Source organism: Arvicanthis niloticus, chromosome 3 (genome assembly GCF_011762505.2).
Source record: "Arvicanthis niloticus isolate mArvNil1 chromosome 3, mArvNil1.pat.X, whole genome shotgun sequence".
Lineage (NCBI taxonomy): Eukaryota > Metazoa > Chordata > Mammalia > Rodentia > Muridae > Arvicanthis > Arvicanthis niloticus.
In genome coordinates this window covers 136157117-136174874 of record NC_047660.1, presented here as the reverse complement: position 1 = coordinate 136174874, position 17758 = coordinate 136157117, and positions in this window count along the sequence as shown.

The window sequence follows — 17758 nt, the reverse complement described above, 5'->3', positions numbered from 1 at the left end:
AGCAATTTGCAAATTCATTTGGAACAACAAAAACCCAGGATAGGGAGAACTATTCTCAACAACAAAAGAACTTCTGGAGGAACCACCATCCCTGACCTCAAACTGTACTACAGGGCAGCAGTAATAAAAACTGCATGATATTGGTACAGAGACAGGCAGGAAGATTAATGGAACAGAATTGAAGATCCAGAAATGAGCCCACATACCTATGGTCACTTGATCTTTGACAAAGGAGCTAAAATCATCCAGTGGAAAAAGGATAGCATTTTCAGCAAATGGTGCTGGTTCAACTGGAGGTCAACATGTAGAAGGATGCAAAGCAATCCATTCATATCTCCTTGTACAAATCTCAAATCCAAGTGGATAAAAGACCTTCACTTAAAACCAGATACACTGAAACTAATAGAAGAGAAGGTGGGAAAGACACTCGAATACCTAGTCACCGGGAAAAAGTTCCTGAACAGAACAGCAATGGCCTATGCCCTAAGATCAAGAATTGACAAATGGGACCTCATCAAATTGCAAAGCTTCTGTAAGGCAAAAGATATTGTCAATAAGACAAAACAGCAACCAACAAATTGGGGAAAGATCTTAACCAATCCTACATCCGATAGAGGGCTAATATCCAAGATATACAAAGAACTCAAGAAATTATACTCCAGGCAACCATATAACCCTATTAAAAAATGGGGTACAGAGCTAAACAAAGAATTCTCAACAGAGGAAACTCGAATGGCTGAGAAGCACCTTAAGAAATGCTCAACATCCTTAGTCATCAGGGAAATGCAAATCAAATCAACCCTGAGATACCACCTCACACCAGTCAGAATGGCTAAGATCAAAAACTCAGGTGATAGTAGATGCTGGCGAGGATGTGAAGAAAGAGGAACACTCCTCCACTGTTGGTGGGATTGCAAGCTGGTACAACCACTCTGGAAGTCAGTCTGGCAGTTCCTCAGAAAACTGGACATAGCATTACCTGAGGATCCAGCTATACCACTCCTGGGCATATATCCAGAAGATGCTCCAACATATAATAAGGACATATGCTCCACTATGTTCATAGCAGCCTTATTTATAATAGCCAGAAGCTGGAAAGAACCAAGATGTCCCTCAACAGAGGAATGGATATAAAAAATGTTGTACATTTACACAATGGAGTATTACTCAGCTATTAAAAATAATGAATTCGAGAAATTTTTAGGTAAATGGATGGATCTAGAAATTATCATCCTGAGTGAGTTAACCCAATCACAAAAGAACACACATGGTATTTACATATTGTTAAGCGGATGTTAGCCCAAAAGCTTGGAATGTCGAAGACTCAACTGGCAGACCACATGAAGCTCATGAAGAAGGAAGACCAAGAGGGGATGCCTCAGTTCTACTTAGAACGAGTAACAAAAATACTCAAGGGAAGAAATATAGAAACGAAATATGGGACAGAAACTGAAGGAGGGGCCATCTGGAGACCATTCCACCCGGGTATTCTTCCCATGTACAGTCACCTAAGCTAGACACTGATGTGGATGGCTGGAAGTGCATGCTGTCAAGAATATGACATAGCTGTCTACTTAGAGGTCTGCCAACGACTAACACATTCAGAGGATGATGCTCACAGCTAACCACTGATATGATCAAGCGTTTCCCAGTGGATTACTTAGAGAGAAGACTGAAGGAGCAGAAAGGGTTTGTGACCCCAGGAGGAAAGCAACAATACCAACCAACCAGAGCCCACCAGGGTCTAAAACACCAGCTTGGGAGCACATAGGGAGGGACCCATGACTCCAGCAGTATATGTAGGGGAGGATGGCCTTGTTGAGCATAGGTGGGAGAGGAGTTTCTTGGTTCCATGAAAAAAGGAACACAGAGTGGGGGTGGAATGTGAGGGTGGAGAGGGGGTATTGGTTGTGGGGGTAGGTGCAGGCACTGCTTCATAGAAGCATGAGGGGGGATGGGATAGGAGGTTTCTGGGTGGTGGGAGGAAGTGGGGTAAGGGGATAAAATCTGAAAGGCAAATATAATACCCAATTTTTTAAAAAAGAGATAAAAAAGGGAGAAAAAGGAGAAAAAAGAGAAAAAAAAGAAAAAAGAAAAATAGGAGATTTAATAACACAAATGGAAGGATTTAGAAATTTAGGAGGCAGTTTATGTTAATGGAATCAGCATCATAGAAACTGGAAAATCACACCCTCATAGAAGCACAAGGAGGGGGGATGGGATAAGGGGTTCCTGGGTGGTGGGGGGAATGGGATAAGGGAATAAAGTTTGAAATGTAAATATTACAACCAATTTTAAAAAGGGAAAAAAAAGAAAAGTTGTTAGAACCAACATTTTAAAAAACATGTCAGCCCCCTAGAAAAAAAAAATTTTTTTTCTTGATACTAAAACTTGTTCTGAGAATTGTATATTGCAGAATACACAGCCTTGGTGTATCTACTCATCAAGCATACTGAGCAGACCTGCCCAAACCTCCGATGTCCTGGAATTCCATCTGAATGCAGTGAAGACACAGCATCAGAGGCTTATCAATTTACTCTTCCCCCCACCCCTGTTCTAATATCTCAACGCCCGTAATCAGCTTGAAGAAGTTAAAGAAGAGTCAGCACCCCTATTCCCTGGGCTTGGGGACTAAGGTGGTTAATATTGGTCTGTCTTTCTAGGGAAAAGTAGTGGTTTTGTGTCAGGGGCATCTCTGTCTATACGCTAAATGTCTAAAATCAGCCATAGGCCTAAGTCAACCTGCTAGCACAAAGTCTTGGGTCTCTGTGGAAAGACACTGAAACAGGTGGCCAGAAGCTATTGTAAACAAACAGATAGTTGCCAGGCTCTAGTCATAGACCTTGTAGATAGTTGACCTTGGGTAGACAGTACCAACTTAGATTAGGACAAGTGAATCATAGGCGGATTCATAGTGGCCTGTCTCCTGAACCTTCACCCAGCTGACACACTGTTCCGGAAGATATCAGTACTCCCCCTGAACACCTATGCTCCTGTGTCATCCCCTTCCCCACATCCTGCCTTTTTGTGTATATAGCCCGTGTGTGAAAAAAGTAAAATTTGCGATCTGATCAGCCTATAGACAGATTGCCGTTGTTTGCGTCTTTGCCTGTTACCCACCCCCCTCCCCCCCTGCTCTCTTTCAGGTGATCTGCCCGGACCCCTGTTTAATGTCCTGCTGGACAGGACAGTTTTGTTGGAACAGGGAGGATTAGCTAGGACTTATTGCATAGCCATAACCTATTGGTAGAAATCTGTATAATTAATATCAAGATGAAGTTATAATGTCTTAAATGGTACAAAATTTACTTTGATTTCAAATTTAAGGTTTTCATTGGTATGAGCTTCTTATTGATATAAAAGTGAGATGAATATTGATACTCGCATGGGCATTGTGCCTGTATAACACATTTAGGAATACAAGGCTTAGACCCAGTCCTTCTTTAACTTTTTTAACTGATTTGGGATGGTTAGCCTATGAGTTAAGAGACTATAGCAAATTCAGGGCTTTGAGTTTATTGTTAGGGTGTTTTCCATAGTTTCTTTAGAAATAGCTGAGAGGAGTTAACAGACAACAGTCTAGGTTACCTTACACGGTTAGTTGGTTTTCAAAACGTCAGAAGTCCTATGAAGGACTTGAAAGAAATTGAGCATCCTTGGAGTTACTCCAGTTGTGCGGTAACAGCCACTAGGCAAGAATTGCCTCTTTCCATCTACAGACAAATTACTTTCCAGAAAAAGACACACTTGCAGAATAGTCGACTGATTATATCTGCCTAGACAGAGTAATCAGCCCTTAATAATTCTGCATCACTAAGGTCTGTCAGATGATTCTGGGCCAGAAGCCTGAAGATTTGATGCTCCAATGTTCGGTAGTATAGGGGCTTTCCGGGTGTTCAGCGGTCTCTATAAACTGGCTAAGTTTTAGAAGCTATGCTTAGTGCTTCCCATAATTTCAGTTAACTCAGTCATTCTGGATTTCTGACGGGGTTGAAGACCTATAGTCTCATAGCCAATCCTGGCTATCTACTTTGAGAGAAAAGATCTGAGTGGATGATTTTCAGCTGACATTCATTCTAAAGCTAAGAAAAGAGCCAGGTTCAAAAGTAAGTGTTTTAGTTAGAAGAGATGACAGAGGTTCTGGTTAGTCAACAAAATAATGGACTGGGTATTAGGACTATCTTGTACCTCACTGGTACAATTAGAAATAATTATGCTTTAATTGTATTTTGAGAGAAAAGTTTTATTTTAACAGGAAGGGTGAAGCTAGGTGATGAGAGAGAGAAAGAGAGAGAAAGAGGAGGGGGGCATGGAGGCAGATGTTCACGTGTCTCTACCAGTCAAAGATAGTTTATGTATCTAGGTTGGGTATTGGGTTACACTTCTGATTGAGCATTACCAAACTTATAAAGCCTTTTATTAACATTTTAAGAAAATGTATAAAAGCAAAAAGGAAAAGGGGGCATGGGATAGGGGTTTTCTAGGGAGGGGAAATGGGGAAAGGGGATGGCATCTGAAACGTAAATAAAATATAAAAAAAATAAAAAAAGAAATTACTTTAAAAAAGAAACAAGAGGCAGACTCTGATAACTTCATATATATATATGTATACATACATATGCATATATGTATACATATATGTATGATACATACATGCATAGAGACATACAGACAGACATGTACACATTCACACTTGAATAATTAGAGCAATGCTCCAACAAATAGGCTCCAAGCATTTTAGACATATGTATGTACATGTGTGTGTATGTGTGTGTGTGTGTATGCATAAGTGTATATGTATACACACACACACACACACACACACACACACACACACACACACACACCACAACTGGTGGATGCATCAAGCTCCAGCACACACTCATAGAAGCTTACACATAACTAGATAAGCTTCCAATATATACAAACATACAGATTTGATGGATAGAACAATGTTTCAACACATTCTCAAACATACACATAGTTAATGGGTGGAAAGGAGCAATGTTCCAATCCCCATACTTTATTTTTTTCTTCCATAGCTCATATATCACAGCAAAATATTTCAAGCAGTATAAAATTACAATATGATTAGATTCTAGTTTTCTTTTTATGAATGACTATTATAAAGCAGTATGTTCCCCAATACCTTTACATGAAATAACATTACATAGTACAGGTAAATAAAAGAAATTATTCCCAAGAACCCACATATATTCATAACTGAGCAACTTGTTATAGATTAACAAAGCATAAGCAAGAAACATAGTTTTCTCAGTCAGTTTCTCTTACTGGCAGATAGCAACTTGTGGTTGCAAAGAAAGGATCAATTATTTTATTGTCTATCTTTAAAAGTAATCTCATAAGAATCTTAAGAGAATCATAGATCTGAACTTTTCAATAAAAATCTGACATATCTACCTTAAGCCCTCAGAATGCACATCTACTAATCAGCAGTTCTTATTAAACCATATCAGGAAGCTGAGGGCAAAAATGGTTGTAAGAAATCAGTCATCACCAGTTCAGCCTCAGTGAGAGTCACGTCAGCCAGTGCTGCCATTGTTCTTGTTCCCTGATCACAAGAGTGTGCCTTTCTGAACTTTAAATTGTTCCCTAAGATTTTCTACATCAGAGACAGTAACAAAAATGTCTTAACCTAGCTTGATAAACAGTTATATTTTTCCAAATGTTTTCTAAGTGTGGTGGTCATTACTGACAATCTACAACTCTAAGTTCTTTCCTAGTGTGGTAATTGACTAATGAATTAATTAATGAATCTGCTCCAGCAGCAATGCCTGAAAGAGATCAAGCACTATTGTGAGTGCCAGAGATACTGCCTTGTGAGGGGCTGGAAGCCCCCTTAGAGTTTTTATACAATTCTCAGATCAAGAGAGTGTGAGGGTAGCAAGCAAAACAGAATTCCATAACAGCATGAAGTCCTCAGGACATGAAGTTCTAGGGGCTCTGCCTTTTGGAGACACACCCATCTTTGTTGTTCTAACTGGTGGGATGCACTTCATGAATTCTAAAGCCATTTATTGTTTCTCCTGCATGGCCCTCAGTAGAAGTGTTTGGGGGTTTTGTGTGTGTGTGTGTGTGTGCCTGTATGTATTTATATTCTTGTGTGTAAGTGCAAGTGTGTATATGCTGTGGTATGCACAGGGAGGTCAAATGACAGCTTTGTTGAGACTGAGTCTCTTTGTTGCTGTTGAATATTTATCTGGCAGCTTGCCTGTCAGTTTCCAGGGATTATCCTACTTCCTGATCTTGCCATTACACACAAATTCTACTTAGCTCAATTACAAGATATGTCTTAGGAATTTGAACTAGGGTTCTCACTTTTGTGCAGCAGACTCTGTCCAACTGATCCATCTTACCAGACTCAATATAAATTTATTGTTGTTGTAGTTAAAAGAACAGACACACAAACAATAAAATAATAAACAGACCTTTCTTATATATTTAATAAGTACTCAGAAATTCAAACAAGAAAGTAAAGTCTAATTCAGAAAAGACTTTTTTTTCTAAAACATAAAAAAAAGGGAGTGAAAAAGAAATAAAATCAGGTAATAAAGAGAGTTGCAAAGAGTAAACTTTTTTTGCAGATTAGTTTTAAGAATTGACTAAATTCTTATGTTTGTAGAGATGAAAAGCAGCAGTCACTCATGAGTGATAGGAGGATGAACAGGTAGAATAGCATATCTGACACATGTGATGCCACAGATGTGATACTAGTGTACACTGTGATAAGAAACCAACTGAGAAGGATAACATCACTTCCCATTGGCCTTTCACATAAATAATGAAGAAAACTTAGATCCTGGACCTCAATCATACATAAAACTCATTGCAGTTACACAAAATCATAGCACTGTGAGGAATTCTAAAGTCCTCAATACATTTTAATAAAAAATTACATGTAAAGCATCAAGTTTGGAATGTAACTCAACAACAAAATGCTTGTTTAGTATGTTCAAGGTCCTTACTTGAGTTCCCAGCCCAGCTACCAAAACAAAAGTGTGTAAATCTTTCCTCTATCATCATATTAGTCTCTTTAAACACATCTAATTCCTTCACACTGAAACATTTTTTTAATTTGACAATTGTACCATTTCCACTCCACAACTACTTTCAAATCCACCTGCCCTCTTTTGAATTTGAGACCTTTTCCGTATTTTTGTTTTGTGTGTATATACATGTCTGTATGTGGTGTGTGTGTGTGTGTATTTGTTTGTTCGTGTACATATAACCTTCTAAGTTCAATTAGTGTTGCAAGTTTGCATATGTTTAGGGCTAAGCACTTAGGGATTGGGTCTTCTTCCTGAAATAAAACAAACAAAACCCGAATCTTCCTTCTGCAGCAGCTCCTGGCTCTTTATCTAAAGGTGAGGCTTTGTGAAATTTACCTCTATTCAAGTTCGCATGTCAAGTGGAGGTGGTCTTTGCAAGTTTTGTGCAGCAACTTCCCTGTCCTATTCAGAAGACAGTCTGCAATCCCCACAACAGTCATTATGATCTTCAGGTTTGTACAAACCTCTGCCCACTTCTTCCTGCATCTTTCCTGAGCCTTAGGCATGTAGGCAGTGGAATAGATGCCCCATTTGGGTCTAGGCAGCCCACGGTCAGTTAGTCTTTGCATCTTGGTCAGTTGTGGAATTCTATACTAGTTTGCTTTTCTTATATCTTTCACTGCCCACAAATTCTTGATTAAAACACACATATTAAACTTGGCTGATTTTAAATTGGCTGTTAGGTAACATTCTTTGCAATATTCAATATTTAAGATATAAAAAGGACAGTAATGGTTTCCCTAGCCTGTAATATCAGCACTCCAGGTGCCGAGGCAGAAGGTTTTCCAACAACAACAACAACAACAAAACAAGAAAACTAAAAATATTAGGATAGATGTATCAATTACAGTTACAAAATCCTTATATTTTACTAATTGTATGATATGTTTATAGTTTCAAAAATTGCTCTATTTGTTTTATAATCCATCACTCTAAAGCAATATGTATTCTAAATATATTCTTCTATACATGTGTGGGTGTCTGTCTGTGTGTGTGTCTCCTCACAACCCCATATAAAATACCTGCTCTTTCTCTTGGTTAACAACTTCACAAGTTTTTGTTGTCTCCTTTAAGATTCTTGGCTGTTTTCAAATGCCATCTTTGTTAGCTGTTGCTGTGAACAAACATTCCAAACATTCCTGCATGGCTTAAAACAACAGTCACTCAATTGTTATTGAACAGGACCATAGGTAGGTCACTCTCTAGTGCACAGTGGGTCAGGCACAGTGGGATCAGACCCACATTACATGCTGTCTGCTTAGCATAGTAGTTCTCAGCATGTCGGTCACATCCCCTTCGTATCAGATATTACATTACTATTCACAACAGTAGCAAATTGCAGTTATGAAGTAGAAACAAAATAATTGTATGATTGGGAAATACCACAACATGAAGAACTGTATTAAAGGGTCACAGCATTAGGATGACTAAGAAGCACTGGCTTAGCAAAACAGACTGCTGGTGTGTAGGGTTATAGGGCAGAGGGGAGAGTGGGACTTACAAGGATTTCCAAATAATCACAACTAAGTAGTAAAATTAGCAGTCTTAATGTGTGGGAGCCTTCCATGTGTCTACCCATATCACATATTCAATTCATGAATCCCACCCTACTGCTGAGGCTAGCATGAATAAGCTGGCTTTAATCTTCACATGGCTGATGCCTTTGTAGGGGTGGCTGGAGATGGAGTGGCTGGGAAGGGCTTGGGGCCTTGTTCTTACTGTTGACTGGGATTCTTAGTTCTCTTATGCATAGTCTAGGTCATTCATCTGTCCACCCAGGGTCACCATATGACCTACAACCACATTTTAAACAATATGTTCCTAGAAGATGGAAACTGTTTCTTTTAAACCTGTATTTCCATTTAAAAGATAGTCACAAAATTGAAAATTGTTTGACCCAAAGGCTTGTAATAACCTGATGTTTTTCATTGTATGAAATTCACTTTATCTTTGCTGAAATATTAATAAGCAATATTATGATAATGTTAATTGCATTCATTACTAAATTTTTTTGAAAATAATAACTTATTCTTGAATGACCTACAAGTATAATTCTCTTTCGCATTTGCTTCATGGAATGATGAATAAGCATCTTCCTGTAACTTGTCGTGGTAGAAACCCAAAGATGGAGGTAAAGAGGAGTGCAGTACTGATGCATTCCCAATACAGAATAGAACTAGTGCCTAAAGAAAAGTCTCTCTGGGAACACAGGCTCCTGGGGATGGCAGTGCCAATGGAGAGTCAATTTTGTTCTATATAGAGAAGCTGAGACATGCCTTCACCTTTGTGCAGTTGCTCTCTCCAGCCACTATTATCTTTAGCTCTGGGAAAAGTTACATCTGCTTTTCTGGGAGTCATAGTCCTATAATGAGGCCTTGTGGTGTTTTTTTATCAGGGTCAGGGGAACATGACTTTAGATTGTCATTCTTCTTTAGTCTAATTCCCAGCATTAATTTTTCCAGTTTGGGCTTTTAATATGCAAAACATAACTTCAGATTATTAAAGAAAGCTGGTGACATGGCTGAGAAGTTAAAAGCACAGGCCTCCCTTGCAGAAAACCTGGATTGGATTCCCAGAATCCACATCACAGCTGATAATCCTGTGAAACTCAGGTTCTACGGGATCCCATACCCTCTTCTGGCTTCTGAGTGCACCTAAAGGCATACTGTGACCAAATTAAGGAGGACAAAAACTACATATAAAATAAAAATTAACAAATTGTAAAAAGCTAGCAACAACAACAAATAAATTGGTAAGATGCTGATGTTGTACGGTTCAGAATTCTGACACTGTGAAGGTTGAGGCAGAAGGAACGTTACAATTTGAGGCCCGCCTGTACTAAAAGGAGAGTTGAGGGCTAGCCTGTACTCCATAACGAGCCAGTGTCTCAACAAAACAAAACTCAAAGTCGAATCAAAATCTAACAAAGAAACAAAGCTCTAAGTGAAACCTTTGCTTTCAAAGAAAGACCTGTTGCTTCAAAGTGAAAAGGGCTTGTATAAGGTATTATTACCATTATGGGCATCTGAAAGCCAGACCAGGACCTCAAAAGCCAGAATGCATGCAACTTTATTACACAGTTACTGAAGGAAGGAAACAGTCCCTAGAGCAACAGATATGAGGAATCAGAAAAGGCAGAATTGTATTTAATATGATAAAACATTATTGTACAAAATTACCCCTTTCTGTAAAAATTGAAGATAAATCAGAAAATAAAATGGAAAAAAAATATTCTTATGACCAAAGACTACATAAGTTAAACTTGTTTGGTTGATTCAGAATAAAATATGCTAAAATTTGTAAGATAATTTTAAGAATTTTATTTTTATTTTGATATTTAACAAAGGACTCTTTTAAAAAACATATATAAAAAACTATACTAGTTGAAATAATATGCTATAATACTCTTGGATTTTTAGAATTATAATATGCTTCTAGTCTTAAATATTATTTAAGGCAGATTAGACAATACCATCCTATCATTAATGTAAATTTCGAACATAATCTTCATACATATATACATATTCTTGATGATATACTTCATTTGAAGTTTATTTATTTATCTTTGAAATAATAATATAATTACAACATTTCTTCTCCTTTCTCTTTTATCCCTCCAAACCCTCAAATTTCTTTTAAATGTATGGGTTCTATTCATCACTGATTGTAATTGAATGTTTAAAGGTAAATATATACACATATGTTCCTAAATATAAATTGTTCACTCCATGCAATGTTACTTCTTTATATGTTTCCAGGGCTGACCACTTGGCAGTGGACAAACTATTGGTATGTTTTTTCTTAAGGGAGACTACATCTATTCCCAGCTTTCCCCAGTTTTTTTTTTTTTTTTTTTTTTTGTAATGTTGAGGCCTCGTCTGCTTTTCCATGTTCACACTGATATATTCATTGCTATCATTCTTTTTCAGCTCATATTTGGGCAGTCATGTTGGTAAGACTTTATGGGTACAGATTCTGAAATTACTCAGAGACACAGCTTCAAAACAAACCCCCTCTCTGAATGCTCCTTATAGTCTTTTCAGCTCCCCGGTTGCAGTGCTCCCTTAGCATGAGCTGTTTCTGTTCTTTCTAGATGTGTCCATTGTGTGATTGGGCTCCACAGCTGCATTTTGATTGATTGTGGTTTCCAGAAACTTTATCTGTTGCAAAGAGAAGTTTTCTTGATGAGGGGGTGAAATATACTCTTATCTATGAATATTATCATATCATCTGCAAATAGTAGTATTTTGATTTCTTCCTTTCCAATTTGTATCCCTTTAACCTCCTTTTGTTGCCTAATTGTTCTGGGTAGAAGTTCAAGTACTATACTGAATAGATAGGGAGAGAGTGGGCAGCCTTGTCTAGTCCTTGATTTTAGTAGGATTACTTTAAGTTTCTATCTATTTGGTTTGATGTTGGCTACTGTTTTGCTGCATACTGCTTTTACTATGTTTAGGTATGGGCCTTGAATTCCTGTTCTTTCCAAGATTTTTACCATGAAGGGATGTTGTATTTTGTCAAATGCTTTTCAACATCTAATGAGATGATCATGTGTTTTTTTTCCTTTGAGTTTGTTTATATTGTGGATTACATTGATGGATTTCCATATATTGAACCATTCCTGCATCCCTGGGATGAAGCCTACTTGATTATGGTGAATGATCATTTTGATGTGTTCTTGGATTCCGTTTGCAAGAATGTTATTGAATATTTTTGAATCAATATGGGTAAGGAAATTTGGTCTGAAGTTCTCTTTTTTTGATGGGTCTTTGTGTGGTTTAGTTATCAGCATAACTTTGGCTTCATAGGATGAATTAGGTAGTGTTCCTTCTATTTCTATTTTGTGGAATAGTTTGAAGAGTATTAGTATCAAGACTTCTTTGAAGTTCTGATATAATTCTGCACCAAAATTATGTGGTTCTGAGTTGGTAGGTTTTTTTTGGGGGGGTGGTTGGAAGACTTTTAATGACTGCTTTCATTTCTTTAGGAGTTATGGGACTCTTTAGATGGTTTATCTGATCCTGATTTAGCTTTAGTAACTGGTATCTGTCTAGAAAATCATCTATTTCATATAGATTTTTTTCATTTTGTTGAGTATAGGCTTTTGTAGTGGGATCTGATGATTTTTTAAAATTTCCTCAGTTTCTGTTGATATATCTCCCTTTTAATTTCTGGTTTTATTAATTTGGATACTGTCTCTGTGCCCGCTGGTTAGTCTGGCTAAGGGTTTATCTGTCTTGTTGATTTTCACACAATGCTAAAACATCAAAACCACTTGGTCACAGTATGACACAGTTTTATGAGATGGACATCCAAAACCAGCTCCTGGTTTTATTGATTCTTTGTTTAGTTCTCTTTGCTTCTAATTGGTTGATTTCAGACCTGGGTTTGATTATTTCCTGCTGTCTACTCCTCTTGGATGTGTTTGCTTCTTTTTGTCCTCTCTATCTATTCAATATAGTACTCAAAGGTCTAACCAGAGCAATTCAACAAAAAAGGGGGGGTCAAAGGACACAAATTGGAAAAGAAGAAGTCAAAATATCACTATTTGCAGATGATATGACAGTGACTCCCAAATTCTACCAGAGAACTCATAAGCTGATAAACAACTTCAGCAAAGTGGCTAGATATAAAATTAACTCAAATAAGTCAGTAATCTTCCTCTGTTTAAAGGATAAACAAGCTGAGAAAGAAATTAGAGAAGTGACACATTTCACAATAGTCACAAATAACATAAAATACCTTGGTGTGACTCTAATCAAACAAGTGAAAGATCTGTATGACAAGAACTTCAAGTCTCTGAAGAAAGAAAATGAAGAAGATCTCAGAAAATGGAAAGATCTTCCAAGTTCATAGATTGGGAGGATTAATATAGTAAAAATATCCATCTTGCAGAAAACAATCTATAGATTCAACTTAATCCCTATCAAAATTCCTACCCAATTCTTCATAGAGTTAGAAGGAGCAATTTGCAAATTCATTTGAAATATCAAAAACCCAGGGTAGAAAAAACTATCCTCAACAATAAGAAAACTTCTGGGGAAATCATCATCCCTGACCTCAAGCTCTACTACAGAGCAATCATGATAAAATCCACAAGGTACTGATACAGAGACAGACAGGTAGATCAATGGAACAGAATTGAAGATACAGAATAAAAATCTACAAACCTATGGTCATCTAATCTTTGACAAAGAAGCCAAAACTCTCCAGTGGAAAAAGACAGCATATCCAACAAATGGTGCTGGCTCAAGTAGTAGTCTGCATGTAAAAGAATGTCAATTGATCCATTCTTATTTCCTTGTACAAAACTCAAGTCCAAGTGGATCAAGGACCTCCACATAAAACCAGATACACTGACTCTAATAGAAGAGAAAGTGGGAAAGAGTCTGGAACACATGGGCACAGGGGAAAATTTCCTGAACAGAACACAATTGGCTTATGCTCTAAAATCAACAATAGACAAATAGGATCTCAAAACAACCCTGAGATTCCACCTCAAACCAGTTAGAATGGCTAAGATAAAAAATTCAGGTGACACCAGTTGCTGGGGAGGATATGGAGAAAGATGAACACTCATCCATTGTTGATGGGATTGCAAGCTGATACAACTACTCTGGAAATCAGTCTGGAGGTTCCTCAGAAAATTTGACACAGTACTACCTGAGGACCCAGCTATATCAATCCTGGTCATATACACAAAATATGATCCAATTATTTAATAAAGACACATGCTCCACTATGTTCATAGCGGCCTTATTTACAATAGCCAGAAACTGGAAAGAACTCAGATGTCCTTCAACAGAGGAATGAATACAGAAAATGTGGTATATTTACACAATGGAGTACTACTCAGCTATTAAAATCAATGATGGCATAAAATTCTTAGGCAAATGGATGGAACTTGAAAATAGCATCCTGAGTGACGTAACTAAGTCACAAATAAACACACATGGTATGTACTCACTGATAGGTAGATATTAGCCCAAAAGCTCAGAATACACAAGATACAAATCATAGACTATATGAAGTTCAAGAAGAAGGAAGACCAAAATGTAGATGCTTCAGTCCTTTTTAGAAGGGGGAACAAAATACTCACAAGAGGTAGAGGGTAGGAGGGACTTGGGAGGGAGAGAGGAGTGGCAGGGGCAAAGGGGGGCAGGATCAGATCAGGTATGGGAGAAAAGGGGGAAGATGTACATAGGGTCAGGAAATTAAACAGAGGTGTGTAGCAATGTGAGATGGGGAATTGGGGGTAGCCACTGGAAAGTCCCAGATACCAGGAAAGCAAGAGGCTCCTAGGACCCAACAGGGATGACATTAGCTGAAATACCCAACAAAGGGGAGAGAGAACCTGGGTAGAGGCCTTTTCTTAACCTCAGTTCAATATTTTTAATTATTTTAATTAAAAAATGTGTGTGGGAAAAGACCCACACACTAAATTAACCTGGAACCATGAGATCTCTCAGACACTGGAACATTAACCAGGCAGCACATACCAGCTGATATGAGGCCCCCAACACATATACAGCAGAGGACTGCTGGGTCTGGCTTTAGTCAAAGAAGATGCAACTAACCCTCAAGAGACTGCAGGCCCCAGGGAGTTTAGAGATTTGGTGGGGTGGGGGTGGAAACATCCTCGTGTAGACAGGTGGGTGGGAAGGAGGTATGGGGTGTGGAACAGTCAGAGAGTGGGCTGGGAGGGGAATAAAATATGCAGTTTAAAACAAACAAACACAAACAAACAAATGATTAAAAAAGAGAGAAGAGAATGTTGATTGTAAGAGCACAATTTCAGGGAAAAGTAAAAAGAAAAAGCAGTCCTCCTGAACATCTTTTAGCTTGTAATGTAAAATAATCTTATGAAAATATATTAAATGTATATCATCTTATAAAAACTATAAAAAAAGTTTAAAAAAAGAAAAGTGAACATTTAAACCCAGAAACTATAAATATTTTGTGTATTACTTCATTCCGCATTTTATAAATGTGACCTAAAAAAATCCTCTCTTATGTGTTGCTTTACCCTCCGATGTTCTTGATTTCTAAAAACTACAGTATCCATGTGAAGGTGATAAAGCATGTTGGACATAGGTTCTATCTTTCCTCAAGTGAAATACATCACATGCAAGGCAACTTGCACTGTGCCAAGTCCTCTAATCTAGCTGGCAATGTACTTTAGTTGTTAGAGTGCTTGACTGCCCTAATGAGTTATTATTCTTTCCTAGCACAACATAAAACTGGGCACAGCGGACATATTTGCAATTCCAGCCAAGGGAAAAGGAAGGCAGATGGATCAGAATTTCAAAGTCCTCAGTTATACAGTGAGTTTGACAATATATGTGATCTTTGAGTCATTTATATTAAAAACAAAAATAAATAAATGAATAAAACAAATGAATAAAAATATACTACAGAAAACCTAACCCTGCTTTGTTCATTAAAAAGAGATACATTCCAATAAATAGATATCTATATAAAGACAACTTCACAATATTAATGGCTTACAAAATCCTGACTAAAAGGTGTTGAATATGGGGCTGGAAAAATAGTTCAGCAATGAAAACACTTGCTGCTATTGTAGAGAACCCAGGTTTGAATCATAGAGCCATATAATCATGTAACCCCAGGTTCAAGTGATCTAGTGCCCTCCTCTGACCAAAATAGGCACTGGGAAAGCACACGTTACAATTAAACTCGTGCAAACATACACACATACCCATAAAAATAAATGAAAAATTTAAAATGTGTTGGATATCTTTAGTTTAGTTCTTTAGGTTTATTCTCTATATTTTAAAAGAATGTTTTATGGTTTTTTGTATGTGAGTTTTGCCTGTATGTGTATTTGGGCACTGCATGCATGTCTGTGCCTTTGCAGTCTACAAGAGGGCATCTGATCCCTCTGGAACTGGACACTCAAAATGTGAGCTGCTATGTGGATTCTGGGAACGGAAGAGCAGGCAGTGTTCAGAACAGCTGAGCCACCCATCTCTCCAGCCCCTTTTATTACACATCTGTTTATTGACCTTTATAAAAGGCAGATAGATTTATTGGAAGCATACCTCAGCTTCTTCAAAGCCTCAGATTTCTTGTTGATTTAGGCCAAGGGGAATCACAAGCAGAAGACAGATGTAGAAGAAACATGATATCAGGTTCCCTTCCCAGTGCATGATCCCCATGACCCGGTTTCATCCTATCTGTTTTTCTTACTGAAGCTTGACATTTCTGTCAGGCATTCTTCTCCACAGTTCTCTCCAATTCTGGTATGGATTTTTTGTCTTTTTTGAATCATGTAAGCATGATAATTTCTTCCCAAAGTATTTTTCTTAATTTCCTTAACATCTGTTAACGTCTTTACAAATAAATAATCTTTGTATTAAATTATCTTCAAGTTAGCTGTCTTGGTTAAACAATTTTATTCTTTTCAAGATTCTCAGTAATGCATGGTTTCTGCTGTAGCTTTTTAAAAGCTAGTATGTTTTTATATACAAAGAATCTAACATTATTATGCAAAAACCCAATGGTCAAACTATTGCTAGTTTGTTATAATACGATATAGCTTAATTCACATTGATCAGTGTTTCTCTGATATCTAACTAATATCTGGAAAATATCTTTTGTATAATCTCTCTTTTAAATTGTATTATTCAGACTCCATACACGTCAGTAAACTAGAATTTTTAGCAGTTGGCTATTGTCTTCCTTTTGGTGCTGCTCAGCTTGATTGACTTTTGTGGCTCTTTGAGCAATTGGCTTCACATCCACAATTTATAATTTTCTTAAGAAATAGGATTAGATATTGAAAAAAGATAATTCCTGTTTAGCTGTAATGTTAAGTATGTAGACAAAGCTTGTAGGCTCCTGGAGGCACCTACATTATTTTAATTTTGTAAAAACTAACAAAAATTATGAAAATGTACATTGCAGGTGGTGAGGAGAGTTAGATGAAACGGGGGGGTTACAAAACTGCCTATTTCTCCATAGTCATACTGTAGCTTTGATTCTTCTCAAGTGTCAGCCATATTTGAATTCCCAATGACATGAAATTTCAATCTCTAAAAAAACAAAACAAAACAAAACAAAACAGAACAAAACCTATGATCAGGGTTCAAAGTTTATAGACATAAATCAAAACTTCAAAATTATAAGGTTGCATCATTAGACATTTTCTAGTAGAGCAGACAACTCTATTTCTCGAAGATTTGACTTTTCTGTTCCCTCTTGTATTTAGCAGCTCAGATACCAGAGGACATAAAGTTAGATAATAAGAGAACACAACTCCCTTAATTATCATCCCATGTTAAATGTCACATAGCGTCAATAGCTTCTCTAAGCTGTTACCAGGATGGTTTTTATTTTTGTCAACAGGATACATTATCCTATGTTAAGATTCTCAGTAGCTTCCATTTCCTTCAAGAAGATCAAATTCTCACTCATTTTGCTTATCTATACACAGGGCTGTTTGAATTTTCTTCTTTTTATCTTTTTTTTTTTCAGGTGATTCAGTTCACATGCTATTTGTTCTGCCCTGAGTGTCTCTTTCCATCTTTGTGGCCTGCCACATACCCAGTACCCTTTCAAAATTTAGAGCACACTTTGAAAATGTGACAAAGTTCTAAGTTGTTGGCATGTCCTGCTCTGGAACGTGAACAAATTCTTTCCTATTTCAGTGCCTAACCTGTGTTACT